Source organism: Amblyomma mixtum, chromosome 5 (assembly GCF_055824585.1).
Source record: "Amblyomma mixtum isolate Tamu chromosome 5, ASM5582458v1, whole genome shotgun sequence".
Lineage (NCBI taxonomy): Eukaryota > Metazoa > Arthropoda > Arachnida > Ixodida > Ixodidae > Amblyomma > Amblyomma mixtum.
Window position 1 is genome coordinate 125,853,288 of NC_143016.1, and position 13,562 is coordinate 125,866,849.

Sequence of the window (13,562 nt, forward strand, 5' to 3'; positions counted from 1 at the left end):
CCACACTTCTTGCCATGAACTTTTCTTGGCGTTTCTACGGATGTAGCGCGCTTTTGCCCTAGTGTTCTTAAAAATGAATAGGTTCTCTGCCTTAGGGCACCTACAAAAACTCCCCATGCTTCGTTTTGTTTTTTTGCAGCTGTACATTTCTGAGTCCACCATGCCTCGTTTTTTTTTTCCGTACGAGCCCTTAAGTATGAGGAATAGCTATTGCGGCGGCAGAGATCATGAACGTAGTGAATTTTTAATTTATTTAATCTATGCTGAGCTCATCGCAGAACTCTCGCAGAGCTCATCGCAGAAGCTCTGTGGCGCAGGCGCCACGGGCCTGGAGGCGCTGCTTCGTGTCGTCGGCTACAGTGCGGGTGCGCGCAGTGCTTGCTCTCCGGTGAAGGGCACCTAACTTTCTGCATGATTACAGCGCTCGTGTACGCCAAGACAGCACTGCGGGAAAGCGCACTAACTACTGCGTATTGTCGCTGGTTGCGCGTACGACAACTCAGCGGCCTCTCTTCTCCGTGCCACGATCTCGGTGAAATGCAAGTATTGCTTCAAACTTCTCACCTCAGGTTTGGATTTATTTGGTTCATGGGTTTTAACGTCCCAAAGCGACATAGACTACAAGGGACGTTATAGTCGAGGACCCCAGATTATTGTCGACCACATGGGGGCGCTGGCATCCCATAGTACACGGGCGCCTTTCATTTCGCCTTCATAGAAACGGGGCCGCCGCGGCCGGGATCGAACTCTGGTCCCTCGGCTCCGTAGTCGGGCGATCTCCATTGATCCAGCTCGGCGAGGCACTTTAGGTCTTCAACGCACTCTTAAAGTCGCGTGCGTAATGGATCAAAGCTTTATTTTCTGCGCGCACTGGTTAAGACTGGTGGGATGTTTTACAGCAGTAGCTACTATGCCGTAGGACAGATGGCGTCGGACTTGCTTTTCTACGTTCGAATGGTCCTATAATGAGCCTACCGCGAAGGCGCGTGCGAATGGCTTGATGGTGCTTCGAATTTTATTAAAGAATTAATGCAAATAACCACAATGTCTTAGGAGTTTGAAAAGAAATCGCAATTACGTTTAAATGATCATGCAATTTTACATCACAACCATTTCTTGAAATATAAAACAGGCTGAGCGAGTGTTTATTTGGTCGGAAGCTCAACCCACGAGCCGCTGGACATTAATCGTAGCGCTTAAGCCGTTATAATGTGTCTAGATTTATTTCTTCATTTCTCGCGCGCTGCAGTCGCTTTTCTCGTCTCCGCTAGCGCTTTTCTGGCGGCATTTTGTTTCGCACGTGGTGGAATGTAGTGAAGAATGTAGTGAAAAAGGAAAGGCATAAATAATCACAAGAACAGGGCTACTTACAAGTACAAATTTTATTGCATGAAGCACATGGGCTGTAGGCCCCGACTCACGAGGTACTTGATGCCGAAGATAGCAATAAAAGAAACGGAGCCAGCACTCTCCCTCTCGGTGAGTTAAATAATTTCTGCAACTCAATACCTAGCGCCAGAGGCCCCGCGTTCGGAGACGCTAGGAACGGAAGAGACAGTATGAAGACCCTTTCTAGGACAAGTCGGAAAGAAGTGAAGACAAAGAAAGCTCAACCGTATTCAGGATCGGAACACACAATTGCTTCAAAAACCGAAAATAGTCTGTAGCCGAAACGTTTCTTAGCATATGAGCGAGAAGCTAATTTTAAAGCAAATTAAAAATTCAACATTTTCGATGCCTCTGGTTCCTTAGTATAGTCAAACATTAAAAAGTTGATTTCGTTTATTGTTTTAATTGGTCGGCGTAGTTATATTGGACGTCGCAAACGACGGCCCATTTTTTACCTCCAGCTCTGAGTGTTTAAAATTTTACCCTAGTATAGACGCCGGATTTGCTGGTTGTCCTCTGTGGACGTAGCATGCTTGGTGAAATTACAGCGCACATTCGAATCTTGCCATCGCGGCGACACAATCATCGCAAACGACAACCTTGCAACCCCACACAGAACGTGTCGGTGCACGGCCGAATAAAAAATAAGGACAAAAGAACAGATTTCATCGATTCTGAACGAATGACTTTTTAGGTTTCCCGCCCAGCCCACTGAGGGTTCCCTGCGTAGACTCTCACTTTCGCTTATGTGGCACGCTTCCGCAAGTTGCCTGCCTGAGTTCAGTAGCGGGTGTTAGACAGATAGCTGTGTTAGATCTAAGCCGCTCCCACCACTCTTTGACGACATTCCTTAGCACCGTCCGCTGAGAGGGCACGGAGCTCTCGGCGGGCCAAGGCGAAGTTCATCTTGCCCCAAATGTTTTCAATTATGTTGAGGTCCGGCGACTGTGGAGGCCATTTCCGTACTGCCACGTCGCGGAGCTCCAGAAACGCCGCCACCTGCTTCGACTTGTGGATGGGGGAATTATTATGCTGAAAAATAAAATAATTATCAGGGAATGGTCCCCCCGCAAGATATGGAAGCAGCAGATCGTCCAGGAGGACACAATAAGTGTCTCCGTTCAACCGGTTGTCAATTGGAGCCAGGGGTCCTAGACCTTCAGCTGTCATAGCTCCCAAAACCGTGACAGCAGAACGGCCGCTGGTTGCGACTCGCTTCATATACTCCGGCGTATGCCTACAAAAAATGAAAACTTTTGTTGGCATTGGTACATAAGGATTTGCAACCGCTAAGCTACAAGGAACCAGCATTGAGTAATTTCATCCTTTAGCGTTCTATGATGAGCAGGAGAAATATGCTGATATAATTTGTTTTGCCAAACTTTATTTTTTTTCGTAATATATGCGATTTGCGAAAAACCGAAAATTAGGGCAATGTTAAAATTATTTTGGGTACTTTGTCAGAATTACCCTAAATACGTAAAAATACCTCTTAGTGTGATTATGCAGCGAATAATAAAGCACAAAGTGTGAGTTCGCACTTCATAGGATACGATAGCCTACGTAATTACCCTTACCGACAGTTCTCGGGCCGCCAGACTCGCCGCCTCTGGTCCCATCTTGTTGTGAACGCTGATTCGTCCGTAAACACCACCTTCGCCCAATGGTCCTCGGTCCATTGCTGATGCTTTCGGGCAAATTCCAGACGTTTTTGCCGATTGGCCGCGCTCACAACTGGCTTCTGAGCCGCTGTTCTTGATTTTAGGCCAGCCTCGCACAGACGACGCTTCACTGTAGTATTTGACACACCTGGAAGCCCGACACAATTCTTAATCCCGCCCACACTCGCAGTAGGCTTGTTGGCCATTGCCACAACAATGGCCATGTCGTCCTCAAGTAAAACTGTAGTTTGGGCGAGTTGGTTCATGTTGAAAGAAAAAAAAAACTGGTAATGGCGCAAAAAACGATGACACGGAAGGCACACAAAAGACAGGACTGTCTGTACTACGGCGTCAGTCCTGTCCTTTGTGTGCCTTCCGTGTCCTCATTTCTTGCGCCATTAACAGTTTGTTTTCCTTCAACATGTCCTTATCGGTGGTGACTCTTTGGGCGGGCTCTCCATGGAGCATCCTTAATTTGTTGCTCTTCTCTTTATGCTTTGATTATCCGATTGACAGTCGAGAGTGGCCGATTTGTCAACACGGATATTTTTCTCTGAGAGTAATATTGCAGGCCTAAATCTACAATGCATCTTCTGTTGCATTCCGGTACACGAGGAATGGATAACTTCCCGTGCGGGTAGCTAAAATGCGGCAACCTCACACTGTCACAGCGTTTTTATTGCAGACGGGCATGCGAAACAAGCAGCAAAATAAAAGAGAAGTGCAATAAGCACTTTCGTCTGGGCGAGTTGGTTCGTAACAGCAATTAAAGGAATAAAATTGCGCAAAGGGATTGAAGAAGAAAAGGAAAGAGACGTGAGGACAGGACAGAGCTCTGACAGAGCTCTGTCGCTGCGGTGCTCCTTATCTCGCCGCTTCTTGCGATGGATTCCTCAATGGCCAGTATGCAAGCCTGGTTCTGAAAGTCCTTTATTACCCTAAGCAATGTCATAGGAGACAAGCTTCCAAGTGTATGCACCAGGCGTAGGTCTTTTTCACCAAACTCCACTCCTTCTTGGAACTCCCATTCGGTGGAAGCGAAACTAACGGTGCATATACCTTAATTCCAGGCATTGGTTCGGGCCATAGTTCCGGCGACGATCTTCCTTCCAGGCGTTTTTCGCTCTCAAGATTCACTTGTATGTCATCACCGAAACTACCGCACATTGTTGAGTCAATGGACTGAGTTTTGTTGGTCCGCAATTTCGTTCATTCCTTGGCGTGTGTTGCAACACTTCAGTGAACGAATACTCAGTTCAGTTAATGTGTTTAAGGACGTGAAATCTCAAGAATTAGTGGCATACTTTTATTGCCACGAAGAGATTGGTGTTATCTAATCTGATGGCCTTCTTTCTGATATCTTGGAATATCTCGCAGGTATCGTGGCTCTCAGGCGACGATGTCTTCTCGTTCAGTAAGCATAGTCTCGATCCTTTTTGACTCTAAAACCGACTGTCGTGCACGATGCGACGCATTGCCCAAGTATGCAGGGATGAAACGCTTCCCGTTTTTGGAAGAATAAAAATTCGTGGTTTCACGAGTGGACGACTCGCACCCTGAAACTGGAGAAACGGAAAGCACCAAAGAAACGATAGTTGACAAGAACTGACGCTAAACCATGGTTCTACTGATGTCTGGTCACACTCGGCTGAAAATAATACTCGAATGTTTACATACGGATCGAAAATATTTCAATAATAAAGGCTATGCGAACGAGTACATCTCGTAAGCCACTTACATGAGCCTGCGACTGCTTGGTTGAGTAGCCGTGTCAAAAAAATACTAGTCACATAGAGACGCAGCAGGCGAGTTCATACCCTTGATCACTGTGCTGAGTTCTTTTCTCTGATGACCGCTGTCTCAGTATACACACAAGGGCGCAGCATAGGTTAAGTCTCTAACTCTATCGGCACACGGAACATGTACATGTCCACGATCTCGAGGCTTACGTTGACTAGGGGCACAGAGACGCCGTTGAGTAGAACAGCGCTCCGAACCTCGAGCTTCGATGCGGAGCTATCAGAAGAAGCAGCAACACCGAACTTTACGCCTCCGATGTGTTGCAGAAATTTCATACCAGCAGGGCCGGTTACAGCATCGAGCGCACCGTCGGTGGCGCAGCCCTCTGGTGCACTCAGGATGAAATAGTGCGCCTTGGGCGAAGATGTGGCGAATATTATAGTGCAGCTTTTCGGTACCCTACTCCCACCCCTAAGTACTTTGGTGCCCGGGCGACTTCTTGGGTTGAATTGACGCTGCACTTTGCCTCAAAAGACGCGGCTCCTTCCAGAGCACCCACCCTCCTCTATACCTCGCATCTCTTAATTGCGCAACGATTTTCCCTTTTTTCATGCAGGGGCCATTTGCCTGCGTCGGCATGTCTCACGAAATGAACAGGTCTGTTCTCTGCGTATTTACTCTTCTTGGATGGTTGTAGAGGAGAGCTTGAAGGCATTGTCCTTTGTTGAACCCGTGGTTCTCCCTTCTTTGGAAAGCGCCCTATTACATCTAGAGCATAAACTCTAGAAAATCAGATTGCTGTGCGAGTGCGATTGAGTGAAGATCTACATCAGGACTTTACTCCAGCCACGCATTGAAAACACACAATAGTCCATATGCGAAATGCGCAGCGCCATCTCGTTTACAAGCTGAGTTAGGTCCGCCATCTTGGTTGCGGCGAGGTAGTGGCATAACTGGCATTACTCTATGGGAAGCGGATACTGCGCAAGGCCCGCGCGGATTCACAATCCGCTGGTCATCCGCTGATCGACCCAGATCATATAGCGAAAATGCCGACGCACTGCTGTGTCCCCTGGTGTAAACAGTGAGGACCCAAGGATCCAGGCGGTAACAAGGTGCGTGGTATTTACTTGCACACACGCGTAATTCGTGCCCGAGAGGTAGGGAAACATCGGACGTACCCTTATTAATAGTCGTCTCATTGAAAAAAACATAACCTTGAGTTAACTACAAATGACTTTACCCGTTAGAGAAGTAACGTGTTGCACCTTAAGTGATGTTAGTGAAAGTTTTGAAAGGCTTCCTTTCTTTCTCACGTCAACCCCGCGGTGTTTGTCTGCCGACCTTTTTTGTTTACCCTCAGCCGTGGCCGCAGCCTTGTCGTTGGAGCAAATTCAGATGCTGTGAATGTGCAGAGGCTGTGAATATTAGGGACATGGCGCTCGCTCTTGTAAGCCCGTGGTCACAAGGACTGCATTAATGCTTCGCTCGGCATTAATCGCGCCGCCGTTGAGATACCGGATAGTGCGGTTAAAGCGATTGGCGCACATTCTCGCACCGGTGGCACACGGGGACTTCCGATCGTGATCACTGTGGTCCAACTAACCGAACCGCACTGAGTTTGCCGAGCTCTAACGCACAACACGATCGCCTACGATTGCGGCCGATCGCAATATCCGTATCGCGAAAAATCGCGATCGAAAGTGCCCGCTTGACGGATATGCAGCCTGGTAACAAACACTTCCACCGTTGCAGTAAAACTATGTTTGTTGCCCGAAGTATTTTTAAATGTCGCGCGCAAGTCACAGTAGTCACGCATTGCACATATGGGTTACTGGTGAATTATTTGTTGATGTAGGTTTTACTTACATGTAAATCTCTTGAAACTTGCAGGTTTCATATAATCGCTTCCCAAGAGACGCCACATTATACAAAAAGTGGATCATTGCCATCAAGCGCGACGAAGGGAAACACTTCACAGTTACCAAATGCACAAGAGTGTGTTCAAGGCATTTCCTGCCATCAGACTTTATTCCCTGTGTATTCAGCGGCAACAACTTACTGCGAGAAACAGCCTGCCCCAGTGTGTTCAGCTTTGGCAAAAAGCAACAGCTTCGCAAGTCACCCAAGAAGCGGACACTGAGTGCCTCTCCACAGGCACGTGAGATTTCAGATCTATCTGTTGCTCAAGCACCGGCTGTAGAAGACAGTGAGGCAGGGTTTTTTGGTGACCAGTGTACTGATCGATCATTTGCAGCAGCTTTAGAGTTTGAAACACATGAAAAAGATGGAGGCACTGCCAGCTGTCCACCTGCTTCTGGTACAACCTGTTTATTAAGAAGTGGTGAGCCTGTCAATGAAGTGGAACATCTCAAAGGTGTGGTTGCCACACAGGGCAATGAAATAGACAAAAATTAGGGTGGGCGTGTCAAAAAGGAAAGAAAAATAATAGCGCCCGGGCCCGCACAATGAAATAGACAGTATGAAGTATAAATGTGAAGTCCTCCAGGAGCAGCTGCTCCAGACGAAGACGGATATGCACCTATATCTGCAAGAAAATCTCCGCCTCGCTGCACGTCTTGAAGAAAAAGAAATTAGAACAAGCTTTTCCATTGACCGTTTTAAACACTCAAATGAGGACTTTCTTGCTTACACAGGAATACCATCAAACCAGCACTCCCTGGCATTGATAACTTACATCAACCCCGGAAAGAATGGGAGTAATGTTTTGAGAAATGCTGGCATCAAAGCCAGCGGAGGCCGACCGCGGAAGCTGACAGCAGAGAATGAGCTGTTCCTCGTACTTGTAAGGCTTCGTCTCGGCCTCTTAGAGCATGACCTGGCACACAGATTTGGGATCACTCAGTCAACAGTGTCACGCATATGTGTGTCATGGATTAACTTCATGTACATAAGACTCTGCAAACTACCACTCTGGATGTCAAGAGCTGTTATAGATGCAACAATGCCTGCAGCATTCAGCACGTATCCAACAACAAGAGTTATTTTGGATGCAACAGAGATAAAGTGTGAGGTGTTTCCTCACTTTCTCTCCAATCAAGCTCCTACTCTACTTACAAGTTTTCAAATACTTTTAAAGGCCTCAGTGGTGTTTCACCAAATGGCTTAGTGAGCTTTGTGTCAGAGCTCTACACAGGTTCTATCTCAGACAGGGAGGCCGTACTGGAAAGTGGATTTCTCAACCTCAAGTTTGACAGAAATGATTCCGTCATGGCAGACAAGGGGCTCTTGATTGAGGACCTTTTGGCAAGCAAAAATGTGAAGCTGAACATTCAACCATTTCTGCACAGGAATGCCCTCTCTGAACAACAAGTCAGGGAAACTAAGGAGATTGCTTCATTGAGGATCCATGTAGAAAGGAGAATAAGAAGAGTCAAATCATTCCATATATTTGACCGGCCGATCCCACTCACACAGGCTCCCATAATCAATCAAATCTGGACTGTGGCTGCTATTCTCACGAACGTTCAAAGCCCTTTGAGCAAACCTTCACAACCAAGCACGCAACAGCTGGCACTTCCACCACTGCTAATGTGCGAATAACTTAGATGGTTTGGTTTGGTTTATTGGGGTTTAACGTCCCAAAGCGACTGAGGCTATGAGAGACGCCGTAGTGACGGCTCCGGAAATTTCGACCACCCGTGGTTCTTTAACGTGCACTGACATCACACAGCACACGGGCCTCTAGAATTTCGCCTTCAAGAAATTCAGCCGCCGCGGCCGGGATCGAACCCGTGTCTTTCGGGTCAGCAGCCGAGCGCCGTAACCATTGAGCCACTGTGGCGGGGATGACCTCTATAAGTGCTGCCTCAAACCATGCAGCAAGATAGCACAGGTGCGGAAACTTCCCTCACACCAGCAATCAGGAGAGGGCACAAGGACTAGAGTATTATGACTCAACAGATTCTGTGCAATCCTGTACGAAAAACAAGTGTAATAAAGGGAAACTACAGTGATGCACTAAATTTACCGTGCTTTACTGATGGGTCACACTCATGAAAGCGATCACTTAGCACCGAAAAGAATGACCAAATTTTGCTTCTTAAAAAGGGCTGGTGCCATCATGGCGTTAGGAATTTCGGCTCGTTTTGTTTGGGAAGTGGCCACAAAATGTAGGCTTGCAGACTATGCAGGCATGCCTCTGTTAGTTTGATGAAATTTCAAGAAATCAATGAGCATCTTTCCAATTTTTTTCTTGCCCCTATTCAGCACTACAATATGTTTCACCAACTAGCCCAAAAACCAACCGTTTTATTCTATACCACAAAACCTGCTTTCAACAAGAGTTCCTTCTTAAAATTAGCTTTCGTGTGACTTTATTTTATTTATTCAGGAAATGCAAAAATATACAATGGGTGATAAAAAGACAAGATAAGGAATCGACAGTTATAAAAAGGATGCCATATATACAAAAAATCACTAGCTGCAATATGTGTAGATCACTACAATGAACAAAAACGAATGGTCTAACCATAGCTGGATGCAATTTCAGTGCAACACATTCTCAGAATTCTCACACCACAGCAGTATCGCGAGCAGCAAAGTAACGCAGAGCAGTATTGAAAAAGAACTCATCCAAATGTGCCTTAACATTGTCCCACTTCCCTTGATCGAAGTAAATGAGCTTCACAGCCATTCACTTTTCTGAGAACACTACGAAGTCTGCCCATTTGCATCCTTTGACAGCCATCTGTCCTAAAACTTGATAAAAATATTCATCATCTCTCTTGAGCTGAGGGGTACCATTAACAAATTCAAGACAAAAGTTTTTTGTAGGTACAGTGTCAGCTTCACTGTCTTTCAAAGAGTAAGGACATTTAATCTCTATGACACCATAGGTGCCTTCTCCGGGGTCAAAGGCCAACCTATCCGGGCTTGCACCCAGCCATGGAGAGCCAGGGTGCACAGCAAGGCCACAATATTGCAGGGTCACGTTGTGTCCTGCAGCTCTCATTGTAGTGGCATACCGCTCCGCTGCAGCAGACTCGTTTTTTTTCCATACTGTATAGCCCGTACCCGGGAGAGATCTTTTGGGTCCAAGAGATTCCTTAAACCTTTCTCTGTCCATTATTTTCGCCTCATGACCTTGCCAAAGGCAGATGCTGTGAGGCCGTGTCGTCGTGCTGAGTGCCACTTGGCGCTCAGGGCCTGCTGCCTGGTATTTGCTTCTAGGTCCTGGGCTTCCGCAGGAGCAAGCTGAAGGTGCTAGGAAAGAAAAACAGTATTATGTATTTCCCGCAAGTCTGCACTTTATTGATTTTCAGCAGTTCTCAATAATCCTGCTTGGTGCACGTCCAGCCTTTTTCGACTTTTACTCGTAAAAGTGCATCAGATGACGCTAATGTGAGCATGCAAAATGTTGATAGATTCAATGGCCAAAATGAAATTTTCACAATTCGCTGCAAGCCAGACATCTTTCATGCCTTATGTGAGCCGCCGCACAACTGTTTGTGTTGTTGTATCATGCTGCAGAGCTATTTTACTTTTTGGCCTATTCTATGAAGTGTTAAGACACCACCTTACACTAGACCATCTACAAGGGGTGGGGCAGGAGAAATAAAACATCCTGTGTCGCAGACATCGTAATTATCACTGTACAGTATTTGGCCACGACCATGGCAACAGAAAGTTCGAACTGTTGGCTGTGCAAACATGCGGCATGCTTCACGGCTTAGTATTCTCAAGCACTTCATTCTGAGAGAAAACACGAGCCATGAATTGATTGTCAATCTTGGCTGTAAAGGGAAAGTACACACCCACAACCAGTCAAAGAGAAGTGCTACTTCATTACGAAATGTAGGTTCTCTTTCACCACCGACTGGTATTTTTGGTGAATTATGAAGCTACAGTGCATTTAGCAAAGGGCTGATTGCATGGCTTAACATGGCTACTACTATGGTTGGTAAATAAGCATATTAAAATTCCGGTCCCCATGCTGGTTCTTTACCCTGTACGACTGCCCCTGGCACTCGTCGAAAGTAATATGGCAGCTAGGTGAGCTCTGACCGATGCTCATTACTTTCAATGCACATTATGTGAATGACAAATTGCACAAATAAAAAACCGGTAACTACAACAATAAAAAAAGACCAAGAACATGCAGCTGGCTGTGAATCAGTCAATAAAGTGAGCAGTTTTAGCTGTGCACATAGGAGGCAAGAATATTTTAAACAGTAATCGTTCCCGTGAGCCAGTTCATGAGATAAAGGGCACTTTATGCCCAGCGATTAAGAGCAGCAGGTCTAAATGTATAGTATAGTCTGACATGCATGCTTCGAACACTATCACAGTAGATGCCCATCGCCAGACTAAACGGCCTTGGAGCCTGGATGGTGCTATCACAGCCAGTGAACTTTTGGAGGTTACATTTTAAACCTTTTTAACAAGATCAGTAGCAAAACTTTCCATGACCTGGCATGTAGATGGTGTGTAAGTGCCAGCAAGGCCTCGTCAAAGAATGTTAAATATTTACCAGACATGGTGCTCAATATGTGCTCTTAATCACTCAGACCTGAGTGTAAATAGACAGTAAGCACTAATGCACAGTTAGGACAGCAGAAGCATTTCAACAAGCATGCTTACTGTCATATGTAAAAAGCACTCGCTATATGCTGGACAAACAAATAACACTTTTGCTACCATAAACACATGGCAAACCTGCAAAAGCACCCTGTAAATGCAGTGAACGAAAGCAACAACTAATGTGCTAACCATCAGGATTTGTTGTTCGTCAGCTGTGAAGACAGCAGGAAATGTGTCCGGCACTGGACCTGAGAAAAGCTGCAGTCGTGGGACAGCACAACTGGTGTCTGCACCAGGGGCTATGGTTGGTGACAACCAAGTCTTGAAATCATGCGGACTGTCCCACTGCTGGTAGGTCAATGGCGAGTCTACTGGCGCAAAACCTGCCTTTGTCTTCACCAGAGGAACCTGCACGTCCCGCAAGACAGCGGCAAAAGGAAGGTCGCCCAGTGCCTCCAGCTCTGTACCAAGTGACTGGATTGCGGCTACTTGGCTAGCTTCGCCTTGGTAGTCCAAGCTTGCATCCAAAAGGCGAGCAGTTACTGGCAACTGCGCACCGCCTTCCCGTGGGGCTCGCCAGTCCACGTCAAGAACACTGGCAGGCTTGATGCCTTTCTGCCTTGGGCGTCTCCACTGCTGAGGCAGCTCTGTGCACGCAAGCTCTGGTGGTGGCTCTGCAAATCTCTGCTGCTTCAACAGGGCTAGCAGGCGTACTGCTGCAAGGACATGACTGCAGGCTCCACTCTTTCCTGCTGGGCATTCGCAGGTAGTGGTAAGAGGCACGCCAGTGGCAGTGTGAAAAGACAGCTGCACATTGTAGGGACGGCCACTTTTCTTTTGACTTCGGAAACATGTGCAATGCACGTGTACGATACCAAGTCTGAAAAGAAAATCCAGAACAGTGCTGTGGTACTCATGAAGTTCAAAGCTTATCCTATAACACTGGTATGTGCACTGACGAGAGAGTGCCCAAGAACAAAGACATCTCAATGCCTGTAAGATACAACTCTTGCACAAAGACATTACGGCCAGTTTTTGTTTCATGATTAAAGCTGCAATTAAAACTGGTTCTAGCAATCAATAAACGCTTTTCTGGGTGTTTCTATATAGGTAACGTAACCACACGAAAAATCACGACATGAAACTAAAAAAAAACAAATCCTGGGGTTTTGGGTACCGCAAACACCAAGGCACGCCGTAGTGGAGTGATCCGGATTAATGTAGACTACCTGGGGTTGTTTAACGTGCCCTAGAACGCAAGTAAATGTACAAGGGCGTTTTTGCATTTCGCCTCTATCGAAACGAAGCCGCCGCGACCGAGACTCGATCCCTCAATCTCGCACATAGCAACAGAGAGCCTTAGCTGACTAACCCACCGCGGCGGGTGAGAGAAAACTGCGAGAACCGATTAGCAAGGCAATATGCACCGCTCTGGGCACGTGGCCGTTCGATTGTGTATCGGTGCGTCTGTTTCGCAAAATGTTTCTGCGGCGATTCGGCGTCCGCCCCTTCAACATATAGAAACCGGTCTTATCTTATCAACATAACGTTACTCGAGCTTGTTGCTTCCGCCCACAAACGCTCCTTGAAACGAAGAAAGAGAAGCCCCCACTATTCGGTTGCGACGAAACTTCCATATCAAATGAGCGAGGTACGAATGTGGGTGTGCGTGTAATGGAAGAGTACAGAGCGCCGGGGAAAGGCTGGCGTCAGAAGCCGTTCGCAGAGTACGCCTAGAGCGCTACGGCAACACTACAGAAAAAAGTTGCTTACCCCAAGTCACACGCGTTCGTGCGAAGCGATGACGGCGAACAGTAGGCCTCGATGGCAAAGCTGTACGCTTTCTTGCATTGTCGAGCAGAGGGGCCTTTCTAGTCGCACAACCATCCTATTGTGCGCTCCGAAATATGCGGAAGGACGGTCAAATCCGTCGTCCAACCTGAGCTGCTCCGACTCGGAATGCATAGCGGCTGGTATGTGACAAGAGGACTTGCCATCGTAAAAACTTTCGCTCAAATGCAAACAACTCTCAATACGGCGTACAGGCTGGCAGCTCAACACTCGCCGCAACCCAGATGGAGACCGGACTTCCGGTGCCCAATGTTGGCAGATGACCAAGCAGTTTTGCATATGGTCTATTCCATGGAATGAAATATGCGAAGTGCCCAATTTATTGAGCCAATGTTCGTCCTGTACAGTGCGACACGAGAGTCCACTTAGTGAACACTA

The 13,562-nt window shown here is 46.9% G+C and overlaps 3 pseudogenes; 1 reads left to right on the forward strand and 2 right to left on the reverse strand.

The window, feature by feature from the left end:
- Positions 1-2,962: 2,962 nt before the first annotated feature.
- Positions 2,963-5,125, reverse strand: LOC149343644 (uncharacterized; annotated as a pseudogene).
- Positions 5,126-7,695: 2,570 nt separating this feature from the next.
- LOC149343645 (uncharacterized) lies at positions 7,696-8,292 on the forward strand (annotated as a pseudogene).
- Positions 8,293-9,878: 1,586 nt separating this feature from the next.
- On the reverse strand, positions 9,879-13,298 carry LOC149343646 (uncharacterized; annotated as a pseudogene).
- Between the last annotated feature and the right edge of the window lie 264 nt (positions 13,299-13,562).